Source organism: Xiphophorus couchianus, chromosome 2, assembly GCF_001444195.1.
Source record: "Xiphophorus couchianus chromosome 2, X_couchianus-1.0, whole genome shotgun sequence".
Classification (NCBI taxonomy): domain Eukaryota; kingdom Metazoa; phylum Chordata; class Actinopteri; order Cyprinodontiformes; family Poeciliidae; genus Xiphophorus; species Xiphophorus couchianus.
In genome coordinates, this window is record NC_040229.1 from 19053189 (window position 1) to 19072650 (window position 19462).

Below are 19462 nucleotides of genomic sequence, written 5' to 3' on the forward strand. Positions count from 1 at the left end.
AATGCATTTCAGAAGAGCCAACACACAAAGGCAAAAACTACACATCAGGCACAAATGTCACATTCCCCGTGTCAAGCCACTCCTGAACCAGAGACAATGTCAGAAGCATCTTATTTGAGCTAAGGAGAAAAGAATTGTTGCTCAACAGTCTAAAGTTAGATTAAAGTAAATTCTGCATTTCATTTGGAAATCAAGGTCCCAGAGCCTGGAAGAAGAGTAGAGAGGCACAGAATCCACATTGCTTGAAGTCCAGTGACAAGTTTCCACATTCAGTGATGGTTTGAGGTTCCACGTCATCTGCTGGTGTTGATCCACTGTGTTTTCTGACAGTCAGTGCAATCATAATCTACCAGGAAATTCTAGAGCACTTTTTGTTTTCTTCTGGTGACAAGCTGTATAGAGCAGGACTTGGCACCTGCACACGTTGTCAAAGGTACTAAAAGCTGCTTCAATGACCATGGAGTTCCTATTCTTGACTGGCCAACCCTGGTGTATGTAAACATCTGAAATAAAATCTGAAAACTTCCTTCTCACACTGTTTTGGCATTTAGGAAATACAACATGTTGTTGATAGTCTTGGCTGACCTTAAACAGGAAGATTTCTGTCAAATTTATTATTAATCAGTCAGAAGACAAAAGATACTGTGCTCTTTGTGTCTTCTTATACAGGGTAGGTACGAATTTTATTTCAGATGTGTTCGATTTTTGTCAGGGAATACCTTGTGATCCACCAACATTAGCTAGAGAGACCCTCTGGGGGAAGAGATGTCTGGACTTCCCTCCAGCATCTGTTGAGCCTAATTCAAACTCTGTTGGTAGGCAGAATGCTCTATCATTTCAGTCGGTTATGCAGCTACTATTTTTTGTTATTCCCTGTTCATGGGCCTGGTAGACTGAGAGCACATTTGTTTTCACAGACACAGTACAACATATATATGTATGAATGTATATATGAATGAATGGAATACAGTAAATTGGAATATGCTTTTCGATGAGGCTCGTTTGTCGGAATAATAGTTTTTTATTGGTCTGATGCAATTCCTAGACCTTTTTTTTTCTTTTCTTGAAAGAAAAAAAAGAAAAGAAAAGAAAAACAGAACAGAACAGAACAAGATCTGTAAAGTATTCACTTCCCTTTGAACTGATACTTGTAAATTAGAACAAAGGGAACTATTTCTTGTAATATTACACTTGCATATGAGTAATTTAATTACAACTTTTCTGTAATGGCTTCAATGGCTGAACATTAGTCAACAAACAGCATTATCAACATAATGGGTTCAATTGCTGAAATATCAAGACATGGATGTCCACCTAAACACAGCCTTCATCTAAGAGGCATCTAAAAGGCCCATTGTAACTCCAGAAGCTTCAGAGAATCTGTTGACAAGATAACTATTAGTCATGCATCCCAGAAAGCCACGATTTATGGGTCAGTGGCAAGAAGACAGCTACTGCCGAATCAATGAGAAGTCCTGTTTCCAGTTTGGAACAAGCCACACAGGGAACACAACAAACATGTAGAATTCAGAGATAGGGTCAGATAAAATAAACTTACTGGCAAATAAGAAAACAGTTTCTGTGGCAACAAACAAATCATGTGTTGTTGAGGGAGCAAAATGCTGGGTGAATTGTTTGGAAAGGAAAAGTCGGTCTGATGTGATGGGAAGATGAATGGTGCTAAACAAAGGACCATCTTTAAAGAAAACATGTTAGAAGCTGTGAAAGATGCCAGACTTCACCTTAAAACATAGCTATTTTTTTTTCACTTTCAGAGGAGTAAGCTAAATCTATACCATTCTAACAAAAAAGGAGTCCTTTTGTCGTAGAAAAGGGATCCATTTATCGCTAAAAATCTTAAACATAAAAATGAGGGCCTGCATATTTGCCTTATTAAAAAGGAAGCGATACAGTGTCTTCATTTTATGAGGCTCGATGTTTTCTACAGAAGTTTTTCTCTCTGCAAGAAGAGAAGGATATAGGTCAGCCTTTCTTTTGACATCAATGTGTGGGCCCAGGTCTGACTTACAAAAAGTTACTGGATATTACTATTTTAAATTAAAACGAAAGCTAAAAAAGTGGCTTGTCAAAAACAAATACTGGCTTGATAAGACTTAAAATTATCAGTAGAAATCTCAGACTAAAACATATAAACAAGTGTCCATCTGCGTCAACTGATTATAAATGCTCACTACATGTACTTTTACATTTTTCTTTGATACTGTTTTTTCCCACTTCACAACTATGTACTGTTTTGTGTTGGTCTATCACATAAATTTCAAATAAAATAAAGTGAAGGTTGTGACTGCACCATGAGAAAAGTTATACGTTTAACGGATATGAATACTACTGCTAAACACTGTTGAGTCTGAAGGACAACAAAAAAAGAGAGTCTAAATACTTCTGTTTTTTCATCATTTTCTCTGTTGTACAGATGTAAGCACTACTCTTGGGCACAATTGAAACACCTCAGTAAAGATCACTCTGTCCTTGGAGAGTGATTGAAAAGTGTTGGGCTGCCATTGTTAAAACTATGACCTTGTTCCCTGAAAGGCCAAGACTCATATAAGACTCCTGGGAGCAAGATATTCCTGGAGCAGCAAGGGCAAGTAAAAGACCTTACTTAGACCAGTGCTCCAATATATATTACATGTTTAAGCATTCTCATGAAAAAGAACAACAGCTAGACATTAATGTGAATTACAAATGTGGCATAAGGTATAATTCTGGATGTTTGTTCATTGTGTTGTTCAGTTATTTTTTTTTTATATATTTTGTTTTTCAAAGTGTTTCTTTTTTCTGAAAATGCAGAAGAAAAACACAACAAGGGACCATTCAGTGACTACATAACACACCCATAATTTTTCTTTTTCATGAGCATCGGGTTGTCATATTTATATGAATGAGTGAAGATATTTCTGGTGTGCAGTATAGTAGGACCCCAGTCACTCAAAAAGATGTCACTGCTCAGGGTATGAGGAAGAGTAGCCAAACAGGGAGATGAACTCAGATTATTCAGGAATAGGGAGTAAAGAACATGAGAACAAAGGAGAACCCACTTTTATTTTACAAAGTTTTGTGTTTGCAACACAAAACTTACATAAACTATAAACTACTAAGACATTTATAGATGTGTATTTGAACTAGGGTTTTGTTGCTCAAATTCTGACTCTTCCCTTTCTTTAATGGTCTTCACATTTCCTGCCGCTCAGACATGGTGTAAGAAGGTTCTGCTGTGACATCCACAGCTGTCCCACTTCAAAAGGAGGCTCCCTGAATACATTAATAATGTGTGTTCTTTATTTTAAGAACCACCATTCATTATTCATGATGTTTTTGGAGGGTATGAGACTTCACAACTGATATCCTACAGGGTTCAATGGCATTAAAACAATGTGATGAGGTGAGTGGGAGGTAAGATGCAAGGTAATGCCACAAAAGGCCTGTAAATGTTTTATTTGTTTTACTTTTTGATTTATTTTATTGCTACTCCTTATATCCATTTTTCTTCTCTTTACATATGCACAGAACACCTTATAAAAGTATTAATATACCTTAAACTTTTCTTCATTTGGTTTTCAGGCTGACGTACTATGTTAGTTTCACAACGCACCTTCTTTCACATATTCCTCATGTTCCTTGTATGAGTTCTTAACAGTTGCAATTTGACTTTCTTTTATTGATGACTTTCTACCTTCCACTCTGGCACATAGGACAGATGTTTTAGAGATGGCTAAAAAATCAGCCTAATCTAACAGCTGTAGTGTAGTCAGATTAGTGACGTAAGATAATCATAAACCCCATAACCATTACTGATTAAAAACATACTTGGCAAAGGCTTTAGCTTTTGTCCATCTTAGGCTGGTCCAACAATTGCAACTCTATATGTACAATACAAATGCACCCTATGAAACAGATGCAGGAACCTTTTCCATCGGTCTTAGCTGGATTATTCCAAGAGGTATTGGGTTGACCAGTGGTAGAGAAGCCCACAGATTGGTCCCAGTCCAACATGGACTGCACAGTGCTATGGTTTTTAGCACTGTTGCCTAGCAGCAAGATGGTACTGGGTTCCAATCTCAGCCAAAGCCTTACTGCATGGAGTTTGCTTTTTTAACATTGTGTTCAGTTCTTCTCACTGAGTACTCCAGGATCCTCCTGCAGTAAGGGCTAGTGCCTGTGTTTAGCACTCATTGGGCAAGAGGCTGGTACGTCAAAGCTTTCCTTGTTTTTTGTTCTTGTTTTTTAATATAAAAAAAAGCATTATAGAATTACCAAAAATCATTATACATGAGAAGCCCCAGAGTATAACATGAACACTGTGGCTAAAAGGTTAATCAAAATCTAATTTACAATTTAAGGGAAAGCTCCAGCAATAGAGAGTGAATTATTGCTCAACGTATTGATATCAACATACTGTTTGCCAAAAGCCAGCTGATCTGACATACTTTCAGACATTACACACACAGTTATGCATTAAGAAATTACAAATTTCTTTTAGCCTTGTATGCAAAATCGTTTGTGGTTTAAGTGTCAGAAGTCAGTGATGCAAAGATGATGTAAAGCAGCTGAAATATGCTGCTTTGTAAATTTTGATAGAGAGCAGCACCAAATAAATTAGGCAAGGCAAACCGTGTGCTATGGATCATGATACATATGGTTAAACACAATTTAACCAAGTGATATAGCTTATAGTAACTTAGGACATTTTGAACCTTCAACTTACTTAATTTATCATCTGTGGGGGACCAGTTGCTGGGAACTTTAGATCAAGGAACCCCCCCACCCCCTTCCATTAAAATATGATTCTATTCTCTTTCCTCTGAATATTTTGTTTTGTTATTAAAAAGCACTGTGTTTCATTGTCCATGTTAAGCTGAACATTCATATATGTTGGTAACTATTCTGGCTGATGAGAGGGAAATGAGTTTAGAAAGGCATCAGTTTTGAACAGGCGCTTAGGGCAGCCTTGGGTCCTAAGTTTCTGTGTTGAAGAAGCTCAGTAGTACATCGCAGCCATAGTGTGACGCACGTCGGATTTATGAATGTTGTTTGTATTTTCAGGTAAGCCGAAGTAGAGAAAAAGTTACCAAAAGGCATTGTATGTTTGTAACATGAAGTGGTAAAGTTTCATAAATCTATGTTGCTGTATGAATAACGGAGATATGATTATCTCAGTGGAGACTGAGATAGCTAAGCTAGCTAAGCTACGTTTCTGTGTTGAAGAAGCTCAGTAGTACATAGAAGCCATAGTGTGACGCACGTCGGATTTATGAATGTTGTTTCTATTTTCAGATAAAAAGGAAAGTAATGGAAATTTACAACCACCGCATGTCTCAACATCACTTCTGTTTGAGTGTGCAACACATCTTCCAATAATCTTTTATTTTTAAGTCACTATTAAAGAATCCCATATTCTCTTTTAGAAAGATAACTGTAACTATGCAAATAAATTTTAAAATGTAATTCCAAGACAACATCTAAACTAGTTCCAATTTGTATGATTACTATTTGAGTATGTATGGTTTCAGGATATAGGGACTGAACTCTAACCAAAAAAGGAAGGACTAGAAAATAAAATTCTGTCTTTTGATGACAAACCAGATAATGAGAAAATGAAGCATGCACCAGCTTAATGGCTCCCCATTTCCCATGTAACAATTGGAAACATTTATCACTGTGAATAATGAAAAAAATGTGAACATGAGGTACAATTCTGCTGGAGTCTGAGCCACATAGAAGTTAAGCTTGAATCCATTAGTTGTTTGTTGTCTTCCTCAGAAGAATTTAGATATTTTTCAGTCATAAAGCACATGAACATGGTGTTAATGCATCTGTAGTACATAGCAAATTTTCAGCACAATTAAGGTCAGATGTTTCCTTTGAAACAGATGAGTAACCCAAAGAATTATGCCTGGCATTACGAACCTTCAGCGTAAATAAAAAAATATCTTAAGATCTTAGCTTATTGTAATTCTGATGCTGTATAAAACAGTGGTCCCCAACCCCTGGGCCGCGGACCGGACCAATTGGTACCGGACCGCGCAAGAAGCAATTAAATATTTCCGTTTTATGTATTATTTGAGTCTGGATTATCTTTTATTTTGAAAATCCTTTAACCGGATTCTCTCGGTTACGTCTTGCCCGCCAACATTGAGCCCACAAGCAGCAAAATAAACATAAACATAGCCACATATGATAAACATATATAAAAATGACCTTTACATATAGTAATAAACATTTCCACATATCACTTCCGATGTCCACCGGACTCTCAGTTGCCATGTCAACTGTTTGAGATTCCGCTCCGTCACCGCGCTTTCTGATTGGCTACCTGTCACATTCAACAGGCTGCGTTCTTGCTCCCAGTCAGGGAAAACCCCACAGGCTGCGATAATCGGGCCAAGACAATGTTCAATATGCCCGATTTTGAATCGGGCATATTGACACTAATATACAACACACCACCAAGTAACACACCACACACTGTAAGATGGTCGTAAAGGGAAAATCGGGGCAAAAAAAAAAAAAGGCTTTAGCGGGTACACTAACATGCAGAAGCATTATCTGACGGTTCCTCCTCCTGTGCCCCCCCGGCCCCCTGGGCCGCAGCAAAATTGCCAAGTCTTGACCGGTCCGCGGTAATAAAAAGGTTGGGGACCACTGGTATACAACAATTGTCTTGGGTTAATGTTACTGTGGGCTATTTTGAATGAAACACAACATACACTGCATTATCTTCCAAAAACAACAGTATCAGTCTGAAGAACTCCACCACACCTCAGTGTATTGCGAGTGATCATTAGTATTCTGCAGATCTTTCACAGCCCCCATATTCCAGCTAGAATTTTTGATTAATGCACAGCCATTAAAGGCTTACTTTGCCACTTGGAAAATCTTGACTGACAATCAGAGGATAAAGCTCTAAGCATGACATAAACCTTGTAATCCTGTATCATAGCAGATTTAGACTTGGTGGAACCTCAGTTTCAGCTTGTTTATCTCATTGGCTATGTCTCTGCTGAACCAAAACAAGCAGCACTCCAGACAATGCCGTACCTTTACGCATTTGAGGCAAGGAACAGATTTGCAGCATCTGGATGTGACTGCAGATCCTCTCTGTCTCTAATCCTCTGGGTTGCTGTGTTTCTGCTCAGGCACATGAGGGATCATCTGAGCCATTCATTTACATGCTTCCTGCCACAGGGCAAATAAACAGACACAACAAAACCCCCCAAAAAAGCAATATATTTCCACCTGAATAATAAAAACATGACTTGTACATTTTGAATGGTTTATAAATATGCAACATACATAAAGTTTGCAGTATTTTAACTTGGGTTGAAATGTGGCAAACTTCCTGTATCTATATCTTATTATGTCTGCTAACATAACGTTCTGCTATAACAGCAGTCCCATGATTTAAAGATCTCAAAAGTTTCTGCTACTCATCACATAATTGATTTTGGCTACCATGGGGACCTAGGATTACAATGCTGCACATATTAACACATCCCCCCCCTGATGTTGGTCTTAGATGGATCTCCAGCTGGATTTGAGAGAATCATTTCAACTTGAGCAGAAAGTCTAACAATTTACACTGATCCAACTGTTTATGCAGATTTGTTCTGTATTTAGCCTTTAAAGACAATTTATACAAGGCCATTAAGCAACATATAAAACCTTAATAATCAACTCTATCATACATCAGAGATTTGATTGGTCCAGATGTTCCTAACAGACCACTTGCCTCCCAGTCTGCAGATTTACTGCCGGATGCTAGGATTTCTAAAGGTAAAAAGGGAGACAGTTTGTTTAGTTGTCAGACCCCTCTCTTGTGGAACCAGCTCCTAGTTTTAGTCAATGAGGCCTGCCCCAGTCTAGTATAGCCTATAGGTGTAGGCTGAGGCTGCTGGAGGAGATAATGACAACCTCTCCCTACTCCTCCACAATCTTCTCCTTCTAACCACTCCTCGCTGCGCTATTTGCAGATATTTAAACTTTTAATTGTATATTAAAAGCTACTTTTGGTTTGCCGTTCTATTTAGCTGTGACAGTTTCCTGGAGGGAATTTAAATGTCTTATCTTGAAACTCTTGCTTGCAAATCTATACTATGTATTCTGGCCTCAAAATGTAAAATATTTACCAAGGGCTATCATGAAAATTGCATAATAAAGACTGTAGGCTAAGCTTTGTTTCCATAAGCAAGGTATCACCTTGAAAGTTTGAAAAAACTAAACAACACAAGTTTCAGTGCTAATTACATTAACAATTTCTCTCACGGGGAAAGGTCGTTTTGAAGTCGGTTTGACAAAAGACAACAAGAATCAATAACCGGTTAAAGATGGAGCTGCAAAGATTTGTTTGTCATCAGGCCTAAATGACACTGCTACTTTAAAGAGATCACCAGAAAGAGTAATAGAATAGAGAGCCTGATGTGGCACAAGTATTTAATGGTGGACAGAAAGAAATTACTTTACCACTTCTGATCTCGCTAAATGGTCATCATTAGTCTTTAACGATTTTGTCTGTATTCATAGATCAACTATTTATTGTCAAATAGATTAATCTATTTAATATTCATGAAAAATGATTTGTTACTGAAAAAACTACTATATATTTTCCTTCACTCTTTTTAAAGATTTTTAATATGAACATTGAATTATGCTATGTGAATTTTGCACAGTGTACTTATCAGAGCATAATTCACAGAAATATCTCAGTAAATTAGAATAAAATTACATTAATTTATTTTAAAAACTACAATAAAAACTAAACTCATATAACATTGAACATGTTTTCTCCTGCTCATTTTGCATTAGTATACAGTTAAAACTCAAATCAGGTTCTCTGAAAATAATATCAATAAAAGATAATTTTCATACAAAATTGCCGGAATTCAGAAAAATTTACCCGTACACAGTATAATACATGCCCATTAGGCTGGAGATTTTTTAGGGCCCGTTGTGAGTTAGCATTATATAAACAAAACTGAATACAGTCCTTCCCTATTGAGGCATGGAGTCATCTTGATTCCTAAGGTGCACTGTGGTACTTGATACCAAAATGTTTGCCCTAGTCAAAGTCAAATTATGCTCACTTTTTCTGTTTCCAACCTCAGTTTAGAGAGCACACTATTCACTTTCTGACTAGTACAGTATAACCTACACATACAATGCTAAGCAAACAATCAGTGTTACCAGCAGTCCCTCTAAGTGGCTATTACAATATGTCTTGTCATTGTATTTGTCTGAAAAGCACAATTGTTTTGCATTCTGATTTAAAATCTAATCTCATTCATACTGCTCCTTTCTCTGTCTTCAATAGGTAAGTATAAATATATTGCTGAGTGACATGGTGCATTGTTTTCGTCTCTTTGTCTCCTCCACCTTTTCCTGCCACTTTCAACATTTCAACCTTCTCCTCATTTTCTTTCATGTAAAAATTTTTGCAAAAAGATATAGTGACAGGTGTTTAACCTGTACAACAAACAACTATTTCAAGGGTAACAAAAAAGTTTGCAAGGCAGCAATTACACCACATTGTGGGCAAACACTTCACAGACATGATCCTAAGGGGCCCGAGGCTTTTATGTAACTTCTAGCAGAAATCAGTTCCACCAAATGACAGCTTGCAGATCTTACATAATTAGAAAGAGGCAGAGTAGAAAGACTTTGCTGGCCCAAACTTATAAACATTTAGCAAAGGTTGGGAGCTGGACACATCTCATTTTTGTCATTTCGCACTGCCTCTCTTACAAAGCTATACAGTGCATAGATTAGCAGGCAAATGGATAAGATCCAGAAAAAAAAGTTTGAAACTGAGGAAAGGTAGTAAACAGTAAAAGCATAGCAAGAGACAAAGAAATGAAATCTGTCAGTTTGATTTAAAAAAAAATCTTTGTGCTCCTTGGTGCCTGAGGGAATAACATGTCAACACCTCTTTGTGTTTTAGTAGTTCTTAATAGTGGGTACTAAAACTGTCAAACTTAATAAAAGAAATTTAAACAAAAAATGAATACAATAGAAACACCAGCACACCACATACATTCACTTCAATGAGAAAAGTGAGGGCAAATACTTTGGAAACAAAAGAAAATAGCTTAATTCTAAGACAAAAAAAATGTATTTACATAAAAACTGTAAAACATTCTTTACTGTCTTTTTGTGTGGCTAGAATACATAGGATCACTGTGCAAAAAGGAATAACACTGTGTTTTGTGTCTACGTACGTAGGAGCATGTACGTAGTAGCTTCGTACATACTGCTACGTATTTATTTGTAGTAGCACAAAGTGCTTGTAAAGTTTGACTATCTGCCTTCTTGGTAACCTTTAGTGACCTGCAGATTACACAAGGTATCCTTAGCAACTGCTGCCTTCTCATTCCAGTAGTTTCTCTTTTGCCATCTCACCTTTTTATCCTCCCACTCACTGCAGATCTGTGAGCCCCTACATGAGAAGTCTTGATATGAATGTTACATTCAGAATACAAAGAACAAAGAGATGGGAAATGCTTAGGGTACTCCATTGACTATTGCATGTCTTTTTCCCATGTTGTAACAGGTGTTACGTCAGTCTATGTTACCCCATCAAAATGCCCCCTTACAGCTCTGCATGCAAAAGCAAATGGGGGAAAAAAAGTTGCATGTGCTCGCTTTTGGTCTGTAAATGGTGCACTTTGCTCACACACAAAGGGATTACGGCACTCCGTCGAGTTTTGTTGTGAAAAGACAGAATCAATGTGCACACAAACAATGAGCGGCATTAGTGAGAAATTTGATAAGCAAAACTTACAAAATTCAGAAACCGGGCATGGAGGGAAGCAAAGTGAATCACCCAGGAAAAGTAATTTTGCCCCCCCGAGGACTTATGTGGTACCCACAAGGTCACCCCATCATTCAACATGTAAAAAAATGTGTACACTCAACACTTCGATTTTTTTATTAGGGAAAAAAATCACCATAACACAAATTATCCATAAACCAAAAATTTTGAAAGATTCTGACCTGGATCTACTAGTGCAGCCTCCATTTGTGATGCATGAATGATCTCCCGTGAGGCAAAGGCAACAGGAGGAGGGCTTGGTAGTGTTGCAGGATGCCAGGAGAATGATTTAAATATCTCAATAATGCATCTGAAGAGAAAAAGAGATGCATGATTCCATAAATAAAAGTATACAACACTTGACATTTTTTAAGTTCACTATAATGCCCATGTAAAATACTGTACATGCACAATTTTCTGAAATGTACAATTTCCTGCAATTTAAATCAAATTAAATGCTGAATTAAATGAAGCAATAAACTTTAATAATATGGGAATTCAAAAATGATCTTAAGTTGAAAATAGATTGTAGTTGCTCTTATGTAATTATATCACACAATTGAATAGGTTTTGCTACTTTACAGCTTTTCTGAAAAATAACCTACTTAACCTACTTAAAGAAACTGGGATCTACTCACTGTCTCAACAGAGCACAGCTCCCGGTCAGAAACAACCACAGCCAGGAGGAGTGTCTTAGTGATTTCAATAAAGCTTGTGTATGTGCTGCTCAAAGTGCTAATGGCGGAGAAACAACGTATCATTACTGAAAAGTAATTTATCCACCATCATTGGTGGTGACAGTTTTAACAAATATGCATAAAAAATATTGTTTATAAACGATACCTACTGCAGCTTTAAGGGGTGTACCAGCACTCATTTTATTTACAAATAAACCACTGATTTATGTAGCCTAATCTGTACAACTGAGATAAATATGTTCTATTTTATTCTCTAATCTAGAGAATTGGGTGATCACAGCTGTTTCAGAAACTGTGTCGCCATCCCTCTACTGAGAGCAGAGACTATAGAAACACTCTGATATGTAAATTTACTTTAATATATAACGTCATCTGTTGTTTTTTTACATTACAGCATCAACTGTGCTTGGAAAGCCGTCAGGAGAAACACATTTTGATGCCACCCCTAATAAGATCATAATTTTATGTGATATTGCATATTATATGAAAATGAATAACCAGTAGCTAAACATCTGACAAACAGCAAAAAAGGCAGGGGGGTTGGAGAGCAAACTTTTCTAACATCTCTGCAGTGATATGGCGGGGGAGCACATTTCAAACCATTGCTCCTTCACTGCACCATTTATGCTGCAGCTGCTGCGGCTTCAAACAGCCCTCTTTTGTTCACGTTTCTGCTATTGAGACACTGCATTTGCAGTCAATTCAAATCTGTCATCCAGAACTAAAAACTCAGAGAAAACAAACCACCACGAAACATAACCATCTGGGATTTTGGTTTAGGCTTTATGTCTAGGTTTATAACACAGGCTAGCAGGGGTTTTTTTGTACAGCTGTCAACACTCTTGCTGGTGTCATTAAAAAAAAAAAAATGAAACTATACATAGTTATTCTTATGAAACTATACAGAGTTATTCTTATTTCCTTTTTTTTTACTTTTATGGATTGTTTTGGAAGCTTTCAATTATTTGTATTGAACATTTATCTGAATTTCACACTGGAAAGTAAAAATATACTTTTGAAGAAGGCCTACTAAAACCTATTAAAAGCATATTGGAAGGGCCTACATCTCAGATGCTAATATTAACTGTTTGACTCAATGACCTTCATGTTATACATGCGGAACAATGGTTTTCAACCCATGTATGGGTTTTAATCTTTTTAGTCACAACCTTTGAGCACACCTGGCTAAGGGCAACAGGTTTTGTATTTTGTTGACAAAGGATTAGGAGCATGGAAAAGCATGAGTCACAGGGAAGAACGTGAGTTAAAATGTCTGGTGTGATTGCAGGAGAGGTCCAGTGGGAGCTGAAGGGTGATGGACAATGCAATGTTGGAGAGGGGAGCGGAATGTGACTGTTGGTTGCAAACTCTCCCTGCCGTGGAAAATGATCAGTGACATAATGTGTGTGTTTAACACTGGAGGCTGAATCTAGCTTGGGGAAATGTGGCAAACTGGGAGTCTGTGTTAGCAAAGTACCGATTGCTATGCTTTGTGTTGCAGTTTGAGTGAAAGATGGCAGAAGACCAGCTCACTGGTAGCAGGAGGGAGCTGCAAGAGGAGTGATTTGCAGCAGACACATTTGGCAGACAGACTCTTCTCATTCAGAGGCTCTCACAGACTGGTGTGATCTGCGTTTTCTATCTTAGAGACCTATTTTAATGTCCTACTTGAGTACTCTTTGCATAAATTCGATTTTTAAATTGATGTCATGTTCAATGTGTAAAGGACTTTGTTCAAACTTTACAAACTTAGTCAGCAATTTATTTTGTGTAGTTCATAGGTTGCAACAAACCTATGTCCAAACCATGCAGTACTGTATTAGTATTATTAAAATTACACTCCCTTTATTATAAACATGCTTACACAGACAGTATTGACTCAATATACATCCTGCATGGTTTGTGCAAAAAAAATAGTCAAAAGAAATATGAACAGAAAGTGATGCCGATGAGAATGCTTTAACTGGTATTAACCATGTGCTGTGGTTCAGCTTCACCTGCCACATCTACATTTGATTGCAGCTAGACCTGCAGATTCAAGAAATCACTTAAACAGAACCAATCTGACAGCAGTGAGTTAATTAATAGACCTTAAAAAGCATGGCCCAATCAAAAGAAAAAATAAAAGAAATCACCATACCTACAGTCAACCATGGTGGTGTGATGGTCCTTGGCGTCTTTGATGCCTCTGGACCTGGACAACTTATTGATGCTGATGGAGCCAATAAATTTGCTCTCTTCCACAAAATCCTAAATGAGAAAATCCAGCCATCAGTTCATGACCAAGTTAAAGTGAACATGGGTTATGCAGCTTTCCTAAATGTAACACAAATTAACAAAATAAAACAAAGTGAATAATAAATGAATGAGAAGAGGAAGTGCAGAAAGCTAGCTCTCAAATATTGAATTGACATTAACAGCCACCTCTTTCAGCTCAGTATGGTACTTCTCTCTTCGCAGTGGAAGATGGTTGTTCATAGCACATGCAATTTCAGGTAAGCTTCATAGCACTGAACTGGCACATTGTATACATCACAGCCAAATGTTAACAGTTTAAAACTTCCAACAAAGTCCATGTCTCCAGGAAGGAATAATTTCTCAGTAGCTGGGGGTTCAAACCTTCTGTACAAAGTACAGCATAGAACAAGGGGCTGTTTTTTTCTTTTGTTTGTTTGTTTTGTACCAGGCCACTGGATTGCATATTTAATATGAAGTTAGTTTTTAGTGATATACATTATTCAAATCCTTTATAGAGGAACAAACAAGTTAGAAATTCAAAGCTTTCTGAATGTACTCCTTTAACTACTAGTTCCATGATGTTCTCAATTGAATCAACTACCCCTCTTTCTGTAGAAAGAGGGGTAGTTGGTAGCAAAGGTTAGGTTGTCCTAATCACTATAAGATATCCGGGAGCTGTCCTTTGATTGGCCTACCAGAGCAGCACTCTGGGCTGTCATTTCTTATTTGGGAAAGAGATGATGCTCATGCCCACAGACAAGACTAGATTTGATTGGAATAACACTGGTGTGCACCAAGCTTGCAGACATGTCTATCTTGACAGTGACTGTGCAGAATGTTTGCTGAGAAACAGCTGAAATGGAAAACAACCAAGCAGAGAAATCAGCCCCTACTGAATTTCAGTCAAGTTTGTGGGAGCAAATATCTTTCTTGTCTCCAACCTTAAGTAGTAATAACACAGCAACGTCAAAGAATCACCAGGTTGGAAAGACAGTGGTCAGCCATCTCTGGATGAATGCATCTCTCTTCACACAAATAGACTTTTTTACGATACAATTTTTTTCTGTGATCATTACAGTCAGTTCTTGTTTACAGATGGAATTATTTGTTTATGTCGCACAAATAATTTTAGTCTGTTTTAAATAGATATAGAACTTTTTTGCACTTAACACAGAAAACTCACAAAAAAAAGAGAAGAACACTTCTCCAAAGGCTAACTACTCTCTGACTTTGATAGATTAATCTCATTGGAGCGATGTCACATGTTCTTTATTTTCTCGAACACTGTGCAAGCGGAACAGATGGTATCTGGGAGTAACATGCTCTCATTAGGAGGTCCAGTGTTTGCATATATGAAAGGGAAAATGAGAGAAAACAGAGAGGGAGGGGGTAAAATCCTCTGAGTTTTGGCACAGATCGACACTCTGACCTTCTGTCCAGTCTGCTGTCTGACAGGCAGGAATAAAAGGATGAAGTAGTGAAGGTAAAGGAAAGCCTCACAGTATCAGAGAGCATCTTATCTAAGTCGTGCTAATCAGTAATCACTAATGTGTTTCTTTCACCTTTGACAGATCTGTTAATCGGAACGTCTGCTAGGCAAATGTGTTGCTGCTTTTAAAAGTTTCTAATATACCATATTAGCAAAATAATAGCAAAATAACTTTAATGCATTTGTGCATCTCAACCTATTACAAACCACAGAAAATCAAATTAATCAATTCCATTATTCATTCAATACAGTTGTATATATCAACCTTTAAAAGCAATAAGCGAAGAATCAAAATACAATAGAAAGTGAACCCTGCTTTTTGGCATCAAAAAATAATTAACCTAGTTTGTGGCAAAGTTTGCCTTCACACTCTGGACCTCTCCATGTCTGTTTGACTGTGGTATTCAACTTTTTACAACGTGATGTAGTGACCTTTGGTCTACCTATTTATACCTGGCAGCTACATAGCATGATATGCACTGTGACTGATGTGTCAAACTGGCTGGATCACTGTCAGCTCCAATTACTGTTCTGTCTCCTCATCCATGGCATCCCTTGAGGTAAGCTACTATGGTTTCTTGTGTAACAAAGTACAATCATGGAAAGTTTTCTAAAGCTTTAAGTAGATATCGCACCATACTCCGAGTATTAACCAAGAACATAATGCCAAGCATTGTTTATCAGTTAAAATAAGGTCTCTTCTCTGTCAGCTTTTCTGCTCAATAAAGTCTCTGCTAACTTCTGAATCCTTGTACTAACTTGGGTTGTATTTAGTACGAGTAGAAAAATCTTTATTTAAAATCATTTTGAAAATAATTGAATTCTTATGTCAGGTAATGTGCAATTTACAAACTGTATATTAGTTTGTGAGATGCGAGAAAAATATACTAGAAAAAAAAAATACATATATAATTTATCTAGTAAACCTATGCTTACTGTGCAAATGCATTTGTACTCCATGAAATTATTCCCCTCTTGTGATGTAGGAACAGTCAACTTCATTGTAGTTTATTAGGATTTCTTGTGTGAGACTGACTCAAGAAATACTTCAGTGTTTCAATTTTGTTTGTCAGCACATGTAAGCCCTATTATGCAATGTCCACAACAAACAAAAAAAATATATACCGTACTGTGAAATCTATTCTATCACACAGCATCTTGAAACTGGCTAACTATGAATCCACACTAATCTATGCTCACAATAGAGATTTTAGATAACAAACACCTGTAAGTAACTAATTATTATGAAAAGATGTGGTTGAGTCACGAGCAAAGACCAATGTCACACTCATCTGTATCTTTTAATTAGATAATTTCATTGTTTCTTTTCGATTTTGGGTTAATCAGTGCACTTTGCACGGCCTACTACATTTGGCCAGTGGTACCTGTCATTGTGAACATCACAATAGGGGAAAAAAGGATCTACGTATGTGACTTTGTGCTTTGCCAAACAGGCTTCCCTGTGTCTTTGGTAAGAACACTCTGATTGCTGTTGAAAGGACCAGCTCATGTGATAGGGTTGCACAGTATTTTCTTGCCACTCATGATATTATCCCTGGTACAATATTCATGTATCATGAACAACATCAGATTGGACCTGGGACCTTTCATTCCTAAATAAAAAAAGCTTCAATTTCAGATAGCCTTAAAACCCATAAAAGGATGCTTTCAATTTCATTTTGCAATTGTACTAGGTAAAGAGAAAAACTAAATGTTATATTGTTGTTAATTTTTTACAAATTATATAAAATAATATTTGAAAGAAAATCATAAGGCTACTTTGACGGCTTATTTTGAGGTCATGGGAATTTGGTCAAATCTGCTTTGTATATTTCTATACCTTTGGTACATCTTATCTGTAGTTGCATGACTAAACTCTCTTAACACATGTAAAAATGTAAAGCATAAAAGCTCTTTATGTTAACTTCATGCATAAAATTTCATGGCACTGAAATATGTGGCTCTTTCACTTTTGTCTTGACATGAAAAAAACATATTTTTGTTAAGAAACCCCTATTGATTTGTATGAAAAAAAGAATCAATTACACATAATTAGGATGTAAGCATACTTCTCACTGCTCTCGATAATCAAGTTAATCTTAATCAATAACACACCATTTCAATATGAGATCATTCAAGCTAAAATAAAACAGGGAATAACACAGCATGACAAGTTTCTCAATAATTTGCAATGTGCAACACCTCATATTTGCTTTGGCTTGTATCATTCTGGTCCTTGATTTTATGAATGTCAGAAAAACATCCTTGTTTTCATTACAGTACTAGGTTAATTCCAACTAAATAAAAACCAGCAGGCCCTTTAAGTTGAGATAAAGTAGTGTCTTTGAAAATGGAAAACGTCAAAGTTCAAGAGTTGGTTCAAGCAACAAAATTACAGCTGAGCACGTCTCTACATAATTGTTCAGCATAAACTTCTATCTTTATGTAACTATGTTACACAAACATTAAATGTAGGGACAAAAGTTTAAATGTATTTTATTTTATTTTTTTGCTTTGTATCTGCTTTGTATATTTCTATACCTTTGGTACATCTTATCTGTAGTTGCATGACTAAACTCTCTTAACACATGTAAAAATGTAAAGCATAAAAGCTCTGTATGTTAACCTTATGCATAAAAATCCCCCAAGTAAAACTGTCTGACCTAATTCTGAAACTAGCACAGCTGAGTTTGAGCAAGAATTAGCTTATTTTCTGGAGGGCAGAGGAAGAGGTAGAATACAGTAAGTGGTAGAAGGGCCCTTTTGCTGATCAAAGTATGTGATGTTATAATTTATTTATTTTCTTGTCAGCCTTTACTGGTTCAGTCTGGTGATATCGCAGCTGTTTGGAGCATGACGATTTTATTTTAAGCTCATCCCAATGGAAGGCGAAAAAGTCGCCCAATTTTATTCTACGAACAGATGTAATGAGGTGGTGTCAGCAACATAAACAAAAGTATTATTGCTGAGCTTTTTAGTTATCAGGCAGTAATAAACAAAATGCAGTCAAGCAAATATGAATCTACTGTATGTAGCAGCTTAGGTGCAAGAAAAATATTACATAAAGTGCTTGAAAATCTTCTCCAGTTACCAGGAATATAATGTGGTTTTGTTTGCTTTTGCAAAAAAGAAAAACAAAGTATTTAGTAAAACTATAATAGCTACTAACCTGATCCAGAAACATTGTACCAAAGAGTTTTATGGGTAATTTCCCCCTATGTGGGTGACAGCAGCCTTTCTCTCTTCCCCAACTGAAAACGTCGCCATTACCATAGTCCCTTTATGGACCTAGTTTCCCCAAATAAAACCTTTTAATTATCCACTTGCCTGACTTTTGTTGTTCAAGACCTAAGTTTATAACAGATGCAGTGGCATCCAAAGAATTTAACATAATATGAGAAAATGTGTTGCTTAAAAAAAACTGGCTTACTTCATTCACAATAGAAATATCATGAGAAAAATGGTTTATGAGTAAATAATGTAGGAGACATTTTAGTTTGCGTGTTTTGAGACATTCAGTTTTTACAGTATCATAATGAAAAAAAAGGAATAGTGGATGACGCAAAGAACAACTTCCCTCCCTAAAGTCTACAGACTGTATGCAGACTTAAGGATGTTTTACCCCGGAATGTAATACTGTTCTGTTGTTTTTTTCTTTCTTTTTTTTTACATTAACTATATATTGGGATGATGGTGGCAACAGTAGTAGGAGTTCATTCTGTAATTGTGAGTTGCCAGTTCGATCCTCAGCTCCATCTGTCTTTGTCGCTGTGTCCTTGAGGGAAACACTTCACTTGCCTTTCCTGCTTAGAGGTCCCAGTGGCATCAGTGCATGACAGTCTTGGTTTTGTCAATGTGTCCCATAGTAGCTGTGTCTACCATCCAGTAGAGAGACCAGTCTCCTCATGGAGCCATTGTCTGAGATCTATTTGTTTTTGGGGTAACAATAAAGAGGTCAGTAAATGGGTGTGCCCAATTGTAGTTTTGAGTAAAACCTCGGAGACTTTGTAGACCTACTTAATGTTATTAACATATAAGCAAATACCATGCTTAACAAGGAAAAATACTTTGTTGTGTACCTAATGCTTTGTTATTTAAGAAGATATATATTTATCTTTGTAAATCTGACCCTAAAATTACCAAAAGCATCCAGCTACATCAGCTCCAGTTGTTGGAATGTCAAATTCATACCAATCCTGAAGTGTGTCCAGC

At 36.8% G+C, this 19462-nt stretch overlaps 1 long non-coding RNA gene across 1 annotated transcript in view; it reads right to left on the bottom strand.

Moving 5' to 3' along the window:
• Positions 1-11012: 11012 nt before the first annotated feature.
• LOC114151869 (uncharacterized) overlaps positions 11013-19462 on the bottom strand; it is a 51003-nt gene continuing 42553 nt past the window's right edge. Inside the window, exons 2-3 of the long non-coding RNA XR_003597035.1 lie at positions 13664-13773; positions 11013-11135 (exon numbers count right to left, since the gene is read on the bottom strand). This is a non-coding gene — a long non-coding RNA (uncharacterized LOC114151869). The remainder of the gene's footprint in view (positions 11136-13663; positions 13774-19462) is intronic.